Below are 10,517 nucleotides of genomic sequence, written 5' to 3'. Positions count from 1 at the left end.
GGTGGGAACGGAGGCATTGTTTAGGACAGACAGTTCACTCCTTCGGAGAAAGGCAGATAAGAATGAACTTTTAAGCTCTATTGACTAGCAGCAGTGGCGTAGGAGGAGCAGCAGTGGCGTAGGAGGTTAAGAGCTCATGTATCTAATCTGGAGGAACCGGGTTTGATTCCCAGCTCTGCCACCTGATCTGTGGAGGCTTATCTAGAATCAGATTAGCCTGTCCACTCCCACACATGCCAGCTGGGTGACCTTGGCGAAGGCTCACAGCTTCTCGAGCTTTTCCTCAGCTCCCACCCACTTCACAGGGTGTTTGTTGTGAGGGGAAGGGCATGAGGACTCTTGAGTCTCCCTGCAGGAGAGAAAGGGGGATATAACCAAACTCTTCTTTCTTCTTCTAGCAGCAGTGGCGTAGGAGGAGCAGCAGTGGCGTAGGAGGTTAAGAGCTCATGTATCTAATCTGGAGGAACCGGGTTTGATTCCCAGCTCTGCCACCTGATCTGTGGAGGCTTATCTGGGGAATTCAGATTAGCCTGTCCACTCCCACACATGCCAGCTGGGTGACCTTGGGCGAGTCACAGCTTCTCGGAGCTCTCTCAGCCCCACCCACCTCACAGGGGTGTTTGTTTGGCCAGGGGAAGGGGCAAGAGGTGTAAGCCTTTGAGTCTCCTGCAGGAGAGAAAGGGGGGATATAAATCCAAACTCTTCTTCTTCTTCTAGTTACATGCAAGCAGGGTGAGGTCATCTTAGCCTCGGGTGAGGAGAATAGCCAAGCCATCTATGACCTTGGTGTGAACATGCGAGCTGCCAGGCCAAGCATGGCGCAGGCCTGAAAGGTTTGAAGGGAAGGAACCTCAGTGGGAATGTGATGCCATGAAATTCACCCTCCAGAGACTTTTTTGAAATGCAAAACTGTTCTGGGAGAAATGGGAGGTTTCTCGGGGATGGACGTTCAGGCCCTTTCCGCACAAAATGCCTAAATGTTTGTAAAACATTTTCAACCCCCTTCCCTTCTTACCACAATGTTAGTTCATACTCACCCCCTCAAAATGATTCATGGCTGCCATAATGTGTGGGGTTTCCCCCCCCTTTTTTTTGAGTTGTGGGTTGAGTGTGTGCCGTAAAGCTTCTTGCTGTGATTTCCATAGCTGGTATAATCGACGCTTTGAATATTTAACCCCTCCCCCCCCCCCAAAAAAAGCACACAGTAATGTCTAATGGAGTGAGCTCAGAAAATGTGTTGAGAAGAAAGTTCAGGAAAGTAGAGAAGTGTGGGAAATGTACTAACAGCAACTAAAGGAGCAGCAGTGGCGTGGTGGTTAAGAGCAGGTGCACTCTAATCTGGAGGAACCGGGTTTGATTCCCCGCTCTGCTGCTTGAGCTGGGGAGGCTTATCTGGGGAATTCAGGTTAGCCTGTGCACTCCAACACACGCCAGCTGGGTGACCTTGGGCTAGTCACAGTTCTTCTCAGCTCTTTCAGCCCCACCCACCTCACAGGTGTTTGTTGTGAGGGGGGAAAGGAAAGGAGTTTGTAAGCCCCTTTGAGTCACCTTACAGGAGAGAAAGGGGGGATATAAATCCAACTCCTCTTCTTCTTTTCTAAAGACGTTTTCAAAACGTTTCAATCAGAAAATTGTTTTAAAAGGAGATTAATGTGGAATCATAGAACTGATTGCAGGAGGCAGTCTGCAGTCCTACAGATGCTGGGCTGAAGCAGACAGGACAACAAAAGAAGAAGAAGAAGAAGAGTTTGGATTTATATCCCCCCTTTCTCTCCTGTAGGAGACTCAAAGGGGCTTACAATCTCCTTGCCCTTCCCTCCTCACAACAAACACCCTGTGAGGTGAATTGAGCTGAAAAACTCGAAAGCTGTGATCTCAGCCCAAGGTCTCCAACAATATGTGTGTGAAGTGAGGATGTAAACTAATCTGAATTCTCAGATAAACCTCCCTGGCACCTGCTGGCAGAGCTGGGAATCAAACCCGGTTCCTCCAGATCAGAGTGCACCTGCTCTTAGCCACTGCTCTTAGCCACTACGCCACTGCTGGCAGAACTAGCTGATACCTTCTTCAGTTTCCCAATTCCTTCAAGCTCCGAAAGTTTGCCTCTTTCTGTCTTCTCCGTTTCCTTTCCCCTATCCTGTTCCCACTTGCTATCTCTTTTGATGATGACGATAATGATGATAATAGATCTTTAATAGGCATTAATAAAAACAAACAAAATTGAAAGAAAAAAATCAGTGCAGGGATCTGAAATACAGCATGTCGACGTATCAGGAGCTCTCCAAGAAATCTGCAACCATCTCCAATATCCTGGATGAGCTATTATTTAACAGAACCACATTGTTATACTTTATGCCAATAAAGGTTATTGTGATTGTATTATTTAACAGAAAACAAGCCCAAAGGTTAGGGCTTTTGGTTAGAGCTCTCTATGTACTATTGTCGGGGATTTGAAAGACAAGATGGCGGACCGACGGCAGGGAGCGTTGTCTCTGTGGATTGCTAAACTATCACCTTTATTTACGAACTTCACTCACAATATTTCTCTGTTTTTAACCTGCACAGAGCAGTCTGGTTCTCTCCTATTGGGATTATCTTGGTTTTTTTAAATTCTCCTCTGGCTCTGGCAACTAAACGGAACTTATTGCTGATAAGCCTGCTACTATCACACCGCGAGCCTCTTAAGCAATTAACCCTAATGCCTAATAAAAATAAGAGCCAGATGGCCAGAGAGAAGAAAAGACTAGACTCGCCAAATGCTTCTGAGCAGCCTAAGTTGAAGCAAAGCAAACTATATCATGCCATCTGCCTCTCAACCTGAAGTAACTTTCCCGGCTGTTGTTTCTACTCAGAATTGCTTTGCTCCTCTTGAGGAGAGTGATAGCAATAATGAGCTAGCAGAGCCGCAGAAGTTTCTACAGACTTAACCCTTAGTGCTGATCATAATGCTTCTAGCTCAGGGCAAGCAGACGTGAACTGCTCCCCCTCGGAAGAGAGACTCCTGACCAAGATACGTCTTGAACTAGCTGATCAGTCTTTACTCTCTGCACGATCTTTTCAACTTTGAGAAATTGGATTGTCCAATTAAAAAGTTTGACAGCCTGCTTGCATCGTTCCCTCCTAATGCTTTGGACTACAAGACAGGCAAGACAAATGATAACAGCAAGTTAAGAGAATCTAATTGTATGCCAAGAGATATAAATTCTTCCAGAGACAACTCCTTGCCTATGGGCGCTTTAGCCAAGCCCAACGCAATCATTTCTGAGATGAGTCTTGCAACCTCAACCTTTTCTAACTACTGCAAGAATTGCAAGAGCAACCAAACTTCTCAAAATAACTCTCAAAGTCTAACACTTCAACACTCCCAATTAGTGCTAGAAGTACATCCACACAAAGGTTGACCTATTGCGTGGAACACGATTCAGCAGTCATATCAAATCTTAACCAGATTTTTTAAGGGAGCTTTTTATTTTAAAGTCCTTTCAGTATCTATTTTACATCGCACACCAAACGGATATCAGTACCTTTGAACTTACCATTCATCATCATTATTGACGCGTGTCGCGTCACGTGCAGGACGTTTCATTTGCTTTGCCGAATTCTGCAATACTATACAGGACGTCTTGATTGTGTATATATATGCTATAGAGTATTGATGTGTTAGGATTGTCACTAATAATATTGCACTATTGTTAATATGTTTTGTGAATTGCTTATGTAATATAAGACAATTAAGAGTAATATAAGAGTAATATAAGAGTAATATAAGACAATAAATAGCGGCAGTAATATAAGACAAGTAATATAAGACAAGTAATATAAGACAATAAATAGCGGCAGGTACAATGCGTGTTTTTTCCTTCCGTATCAAATCTTAACCAGATTTTTAAAGGGAGCTTTTTATTTTAAAGTCCTTTCAGTGTCTATTTTAAATCGCACACCAAATTTTGTAAGATACTTACTACGATTTGCAACTTCTCCTGCACCAATTTTTTTAATGAACTGGAAAAGACAACTTCACAGTTATAATGTTTATCCCCAATTCCTTTTTAACAACATCATAATTAAATCATTGATTACAAATCAGCTAACAATTCTGTCCCCCTTGAATCAACGTGGCATGACTTCAAACACGGCAGGGACCTAAATCCAATCATCACAATCAACAGGAGGATTTAATTGATCTAGATATGGAAATTGATCCGTCAAACAATACTGCAGGTGTTGAACAAATTGCTAATCCCATTTTGATTCCTGAACTACTGCCTCTTGAGCGATCTAGCCTTGGAAAGGGCAATTTAGTACTGCACGAAGAACAACCAGAAGTCTCTCGGGATCAAACACCCCCCTCTATCTCAGCCAAACCAAGGGCTGAATCTAACACCATAGTTCAGAAACGCTTATATTCCATCATGCTGAGTGGGAGCATTTACCACGACACTGCTGGAAACCTCAACAAAATTATTCATATAGACCAGTGTTTTCCAACCTTTTCGACGTCACGGTACCCTTGACCTCACTCTTCATATCTCATGGTACTCCTGCCATCCTCCCCCCTTCCAGTTCCTCTGCTTGCCACCCCCACCTTCCCCTCCCAGGGTGAAGGGAAGCACGGGGTGGGGGGTGGGAAGTGACTGCCCCCTGGGCCAGCTCCATACCCTTGCTGGTGCCGGCAGTAGACACCACAAAAGTGAGGGGGGCATTGCCGCGGTACCCCTGGGACATGCTCACAGCCCCCCAGGGTACCACGGAACCCTGGTTGGGAATCGCTGATATAGACTATCATCTTCCTGCACTCCCATACTGAAATGTCTCTCGTGGAACGTGGCGGGATGGTCTAGACATCTCAGGGATACTGATTTTACCAACAATCTATCCAAATTTGATCTAATTCTCCCATAATCAACCTGGAGCCCTAACCCCATTGCTTTGAATGGTTTTTCTGTGCATCTTGAATTAGGAGCTACCCCTCCTCATTTGGTGTCATCGGCAAATTTGATTAGCATGCCCTCTATTCCATCATCCAAGTCATTGATAAAAAATATTGAATAGAACTGGGCCCAGGATAGAACCCTGCGGCACCCCACTAGTTACAGGATGAAGATGAGCCATTAATGAGCACCCTTTGAGTTCGATCAGTCAGCCAATTAGAAATCCATCTAATATTAGCATTGTCTAGTCCACATTTCGCCAGCTTACTTGCTAGGATATTATGAGGCACCTTGTCAAAAGCTTTACTAAAATCAAGGTATGGGACGTCCACAGCATTCCCTTCATCTACCAAGCTTGTCACTCTGTCAAAAAAAGAGATTAGATTGGTCTGGCGTTTTTTCAGAAACCCATGCTGACTTTTTGTGATCACAGTATTCCATTCTAAGTGCTGGACAGACTGTCTAATGATCTGCTCCAGAATCTTCCCTGGTATTGATGTCAGGCTGACTGGACGGTAATTATTAGGGTCCTCCTTTTCCCCTTTTGAAGATGGGGATAACATTAGGCCTCCTCCAGTCCACTGGGACGTCTCCAGGAGTTCTCAAAGATTATAGCAAGTGGTTCTGAGATTACTTCTGCCAGTTCTTTTAATATCCTGGGATGCAGTTCATCAGGCTTTGGAGATTTGAATTCATTTAAAGTAGCCAGGTATTCCTGCACTACCTCTTTATTTATTTTGTGCTGAATTTCCCCTACTGTATCTTATTTCATTTTCTCCTGGATGAGCACCGTTTCCTTTTTGGGAAAAGACTGAAGCAAAGAAGGTGTTGAGTAGTTCTGCATTTTCTCCATCCCGTTAGCATTTTGCCATCGCCTCCATGCAGTGACTCTATGTTGTCATAGATCAATGAAAAACATCTTGAGGCTGGAAATAAAACATTTTTGGGGTGGTGGTGGTGGGGGGAAACAATGCAGAAATCCTTGGAGGAAACATTTTTATTTCCTGTCTCAAAACATTATTGTGGAAAGGGCCTCAGTTTACTGAACAGGATTCTGCTGCAAACTTGCAAAACTTCTCCCCTCGCCCAGTGGTGGGATCCAAAAATTTTAGTCACAGGTTCCCATGGTGGTGGGATTCAAACTGTGGCGTAGCGCCAATGGGGCTGGGCGGGGCACGACGTGGGTGTGGTCAGGCATTCCGAGTGCGGGGCATTCCTGGTCAGGGCTGTGACAAGGATGCAGCCGCTGCGCCGGTCCTTGGGAGAGAAACAAATGGTGCAGGCTGCCACGCACTCCGGTGCACCTCCTGCTAGACTGCTTCAAGTTCTGCGCGCTACTGCTGAGAGGAGGGGCGTAACTAAGGCAAAAATCACGTGGCAAAATCACCAATTAGTAACCCCCCCTCGGCCCACACAAATAATTAGTAACCTACTCTCGGGAACCTGTGAGAACCTGCTGGATCCCACCTCTACCCTCATCCCACCCCAGTGCTCAACCCAAAAGAGAAAGAGACACTGTTGTAGGTTTGCAGAGCTCCTACCTGGAAGTAAGCACCACAGCAGAGACCTGAGCAGGATTCGGAGTAGACCTACTTAGAATTGCTCTCTTGCTAATCAGATCCAAAAACAAAAGATATGTACAATAGCTTTCGTTAGGACCAATTGAAATAACAGCAGGGAATCCCCAGCCATTTTTCGAGCCCATGGGCACCTTTGGAATTTTGACACAGGATGATGTGGGCAACCACAAAAATGGTCACCACATGAGGCAGAGCAAAGCACAAAGTGTCCAGGAATGAGATTATGTAAAACTCATAGAAACTCTTCAACATTTTAGGGAGCAGATCTGCTTACATTGAACCCAGGGCCTTGTGCATACTGTAAGGCTGCTGTCTAAACCTTGGAGAGTTCTCGTCTGCCAAGGTTGGTGCGCAGCCCAGATTTGGGGAGTGCTCTCAGTATCTGCAATTTCTAGCTGTGGTATTTTCTGTGTTTCTCTTGCCTGTCTGTGTGAAACTGTCTTGATGTAGTTTTCGGATGGGAACTGCAGGTGCTTATCTAACTTTGGCGGGAACTGGGAGGTGAGCCCGTAAAAGCAGCTGCTCTTGCGTTGGGAGGCCAGTTCCCGCATTGCGTGTGTTTGACTTAGAATGCCAGATCAATAAAGAACTAAAACATTACTTTTGGCCTGGACTTTGCAAGTTCCTTACACATACAAAGCAGAAGCGCAACCCCTAAGCCACAATCCCTTCCCCTACATCTCTCACCTATACTGGGCTCTGTATAACCATGCACCCTGTGAAGGCACCTACATTTCACGAGTGTCAGTGCTTTAGCACCTGGGAAGAGAGAGACCATTACATCGTCGTTTGTTAGTCGCTTTCTAGATTAACCAGCGTGGCGTGGATTAGAGCTGCGGACTCTAATCTGGAAAACCAGGTTTGTTTCCCCGTTTCACCACCTGCTGGGTAACCCTGGTCCTGTCACAGTTCTCTCAGAACTCTCTCAGTCCCACCTACCTCACAAGGTGTCTGTTGGGGGGAGAGGAAGGGAAATTGATAATAAAACTGCAAAGATTGTCATGCCCTTATATAAAGCAGTGGTGCGACCGCACTTGGAGTACTATGTTCAGTTCTGGTCGCCACATCTCAAAAAGAATATCGAAGTGATAGAAAAAGTGCAGAGAAGGGCAACGAGGATGATTGAGGGACTGGAACACCTTCCTTATGAAGAGAGGCTGCAGCGTTTGGGACTCTTTAGTTTGGAGAGGAGACATCTGAGGGGGGATATGATTGAAGTCTATAAAATTATGCATGGGGTAGAAAATGTTGACAGAGAAAAATTTCTCTCTCTTTCTCACAATACTAGAACCAGGGGGCATACATTGAAAATGCTGGCGGGAAGAATTAGGACTAATAAAAGGAAACACTTCTACACGCAACGTGTGATTGGTGTTTGGAATATGCTGCCACAGGAGGTGGTGATGGCCACTCACCTGGATAGCTTTAAAAGGGGCTTGGACAGATTTATGGAGGAGAAGTCGATCTATGGCTACCAATCTTGATCCTCCTTGATCTAAGATTGCAAATGCCTTAACAGACCAGGTGCTCGGGAGCATCAGCCGCAGAAGGCCGTTGCTTTCACATCCTGCATGTGAGCTCCCAAAGGCACCTGGTGGGCCACTGCGAGTAGCAGAGAGCTGGACTAGATGGACTCTGGCTTGTTCTTATGTTCTGGCTTGTTCTTATGAAGTTTGGAAGCTGTTAGGAGACTTAAAGGTCGAGAAAAGCGGGGTATAAAAACCAACTCTTCTTCAAACTCCAGTATCCAGCTGGCAGCATGAAAACGTGCAAAGTATTTACAATCCAATTAAGCATTCTATTAATACGAACACACACACCCTGCTGGACTCCCAAAAAGGAACGAGACGAGACTACAGAACCCCTTTTGTTAGAGAATTCCAACACACGCATCCCTCCACGGTGAAGTAGGCTGGAGAATTTGGTGAAGAGCCCCACAAGAAGTCACAGGAAAAGAGGGCAAGCCATGGATTTGTGGGAAACCGGAGGACAACCACAAGCATTTGATACAAATGCAAAGGGTTTTTTTCCCTGACTTAGGAGTACTTGAAATTAAACAGCAGTTTTTAGTGGGGAGGGAAATTGCCATAACAGGCTTTGGCTGGCCAAAAGGCCGTAATAATAAATATCTATCTATCTAAAGCCATAACAGGCAGTGAGGCTCACTTTGCATTCTTTAGTGAGGCACACTTTGCCATTTGCAGAGAAATACTATTTAATGGCTACTGGGAATTTCCATACGAGAGGAATAGCATGGCAAAGATAGCAAATGAAGCAGAAATGGTAACAAAAATGATTGGAAACACGAAGAATAGTCAACGTACAACGTACAATTCAGATGATGGACATCCAGCCCACCGTCATGTATGACATTAAAATGTCTTCCTTGGTTAGGGCCTTCTTTCTCGCAGTAAGGTAAAGTGTAAGGTAAGGTAAAGTGTAATTGACTCCTGGTGACCCCCTGAAGTTCAACCTCATAGAATTTTGAAGGCAAGAAATCAGCAGAAATGGTTCACCTTGCCTTCCTCTGCATAGCAGCCCATCTTCCTTGATGGTGTGCCACCCAAGTCTCCCATTGCCTCCCTCTACCTAGGAGCCCCACTCATTTTTTATGATCCCCCAATGCCTTCCTCTGCATAGCAACCTGTCTTCCTTGGTGGTCTCCCATTGTCTTCATCTGCATAGCAACCTGTCTTTCTTGGTAAGCTCCCATTTGCCTCCCTCTACCTAGGAGCCCCACTCATTTTTTATGATCCCCCCAATGCCTTCCTCTGCATAGCAGCCTGTCTTCCTTGGTGGTCTCCCATTGTCTTCATCTGCATAGCAACCTGTCTTTCTTGGTAAGCTCCCATTGCCTCCCTCTACATTCATTCTTGATGGTCTCTCATTGCCTCCCTCTGCATAGCAACCTGTCTTCCTTGGTGGTCTCCCATTGTCTTCATCTGCACAGCAACCTGTCTTTCTTGGTAATCTCCCATTGCCTCCCTCTACATTCATTCTTGATAGTCTCTCATTGCTTTCCTCTGCATAGCAGCCTGTCTTCCTTGGTGGTCTCCCATTGTCTTCCCCTGCATAGCAACCTGTCTTTCTTGGTAATCTCCCATTGCCTCCCTCTACATTCATTCTTGATGGTCTCTCATTGCCTTCCTCTGCATAGCAACTTGTCTTCCTTGGCGGTCTCCCATTGTCTTCCTCTGCATAGCAACCTGTCTTTCTTGGTAATCTCCCATTGCCTCCCTCTACATTCATTTTTGATGGTCTCTCATTGCCTTCCTCTGCATAGCAACCTGTCTTTCTTGGTGGTCTCCCATTGTCTTCATCTGCATAGCAACCTATCTTTCTTGGTAATCTCCTATTGCCTCCCTCTACATTCATTCTTGATGGTCTCTCATTGCCTTCCTCTGCATAGCAACCTGTCTTCCTTAGTCGTCTCCCACTGCCTTCATCTGCATACCAGCCCCAGCCTTCCTTGGTAGTCTCCCATCCTAGTCTTCCATTAACTCCCTCTGCATAGCAGTCTCAGTCTTCCTTGTGGGTCCCTCATCCAAGCTCTCACGTTCTTCCTCTGCACAGCATCCCCAGTCTTCCGTGATGATTTCCCATTCAAATCTCCCACTGCCTTTCTCTGCACAGCAGCCTCAGCCTTCCTTGGTGGTCTTCCATCCAAGTACTGACCCTGCTTAGCCTCTGAGCTTGGACAAGATTGGGCTGGTCTTGGTCCTGGGCTGGTCTATGAGGGCTGTTGCTCTTTTGTTGCTTACACCCAGGAAGACGTGGGGAGAAACCATAAGTGTCACTTCAAATGTAAGTTTTTCCTCTGCAAGCAGTCTTATTCACCTGGGGTGACCGTGCTGTGGGTGCTGTGCTTCCTAGTTGTTCTGACAGGAGGTCTTCCTGCCTCAGTTTCCCCCCTGCTGGCTGCTTCCTCCTGGCACACAGGGATGGACAAAGGAGGAACACGGGAGAATTCAGGAAGTGTGTTCAAGTAAAGATTGGCTTCTTTCCT

The sequence above is a fragment of the Sphaerodactylus townsendi genome, linkage group LG01, assembly GCF_021028975.2.
Source record: "Sphaerodactylus townsendi isolate TG3544 linkage group LG01, MPM_Stown_v2.3, whole genome shotgun sequence".
In the NCBI taxonomy this organism is placed as follows: Eukaryota; Metazoa; Chordata; class Lepidosauria; order Squamata; family Sphaerodactylidae; genus Sphaerodactylus; species Sphaerodactylus townsendi.
Note: the sequence above shows the minus strand (reverse complement) of the source record.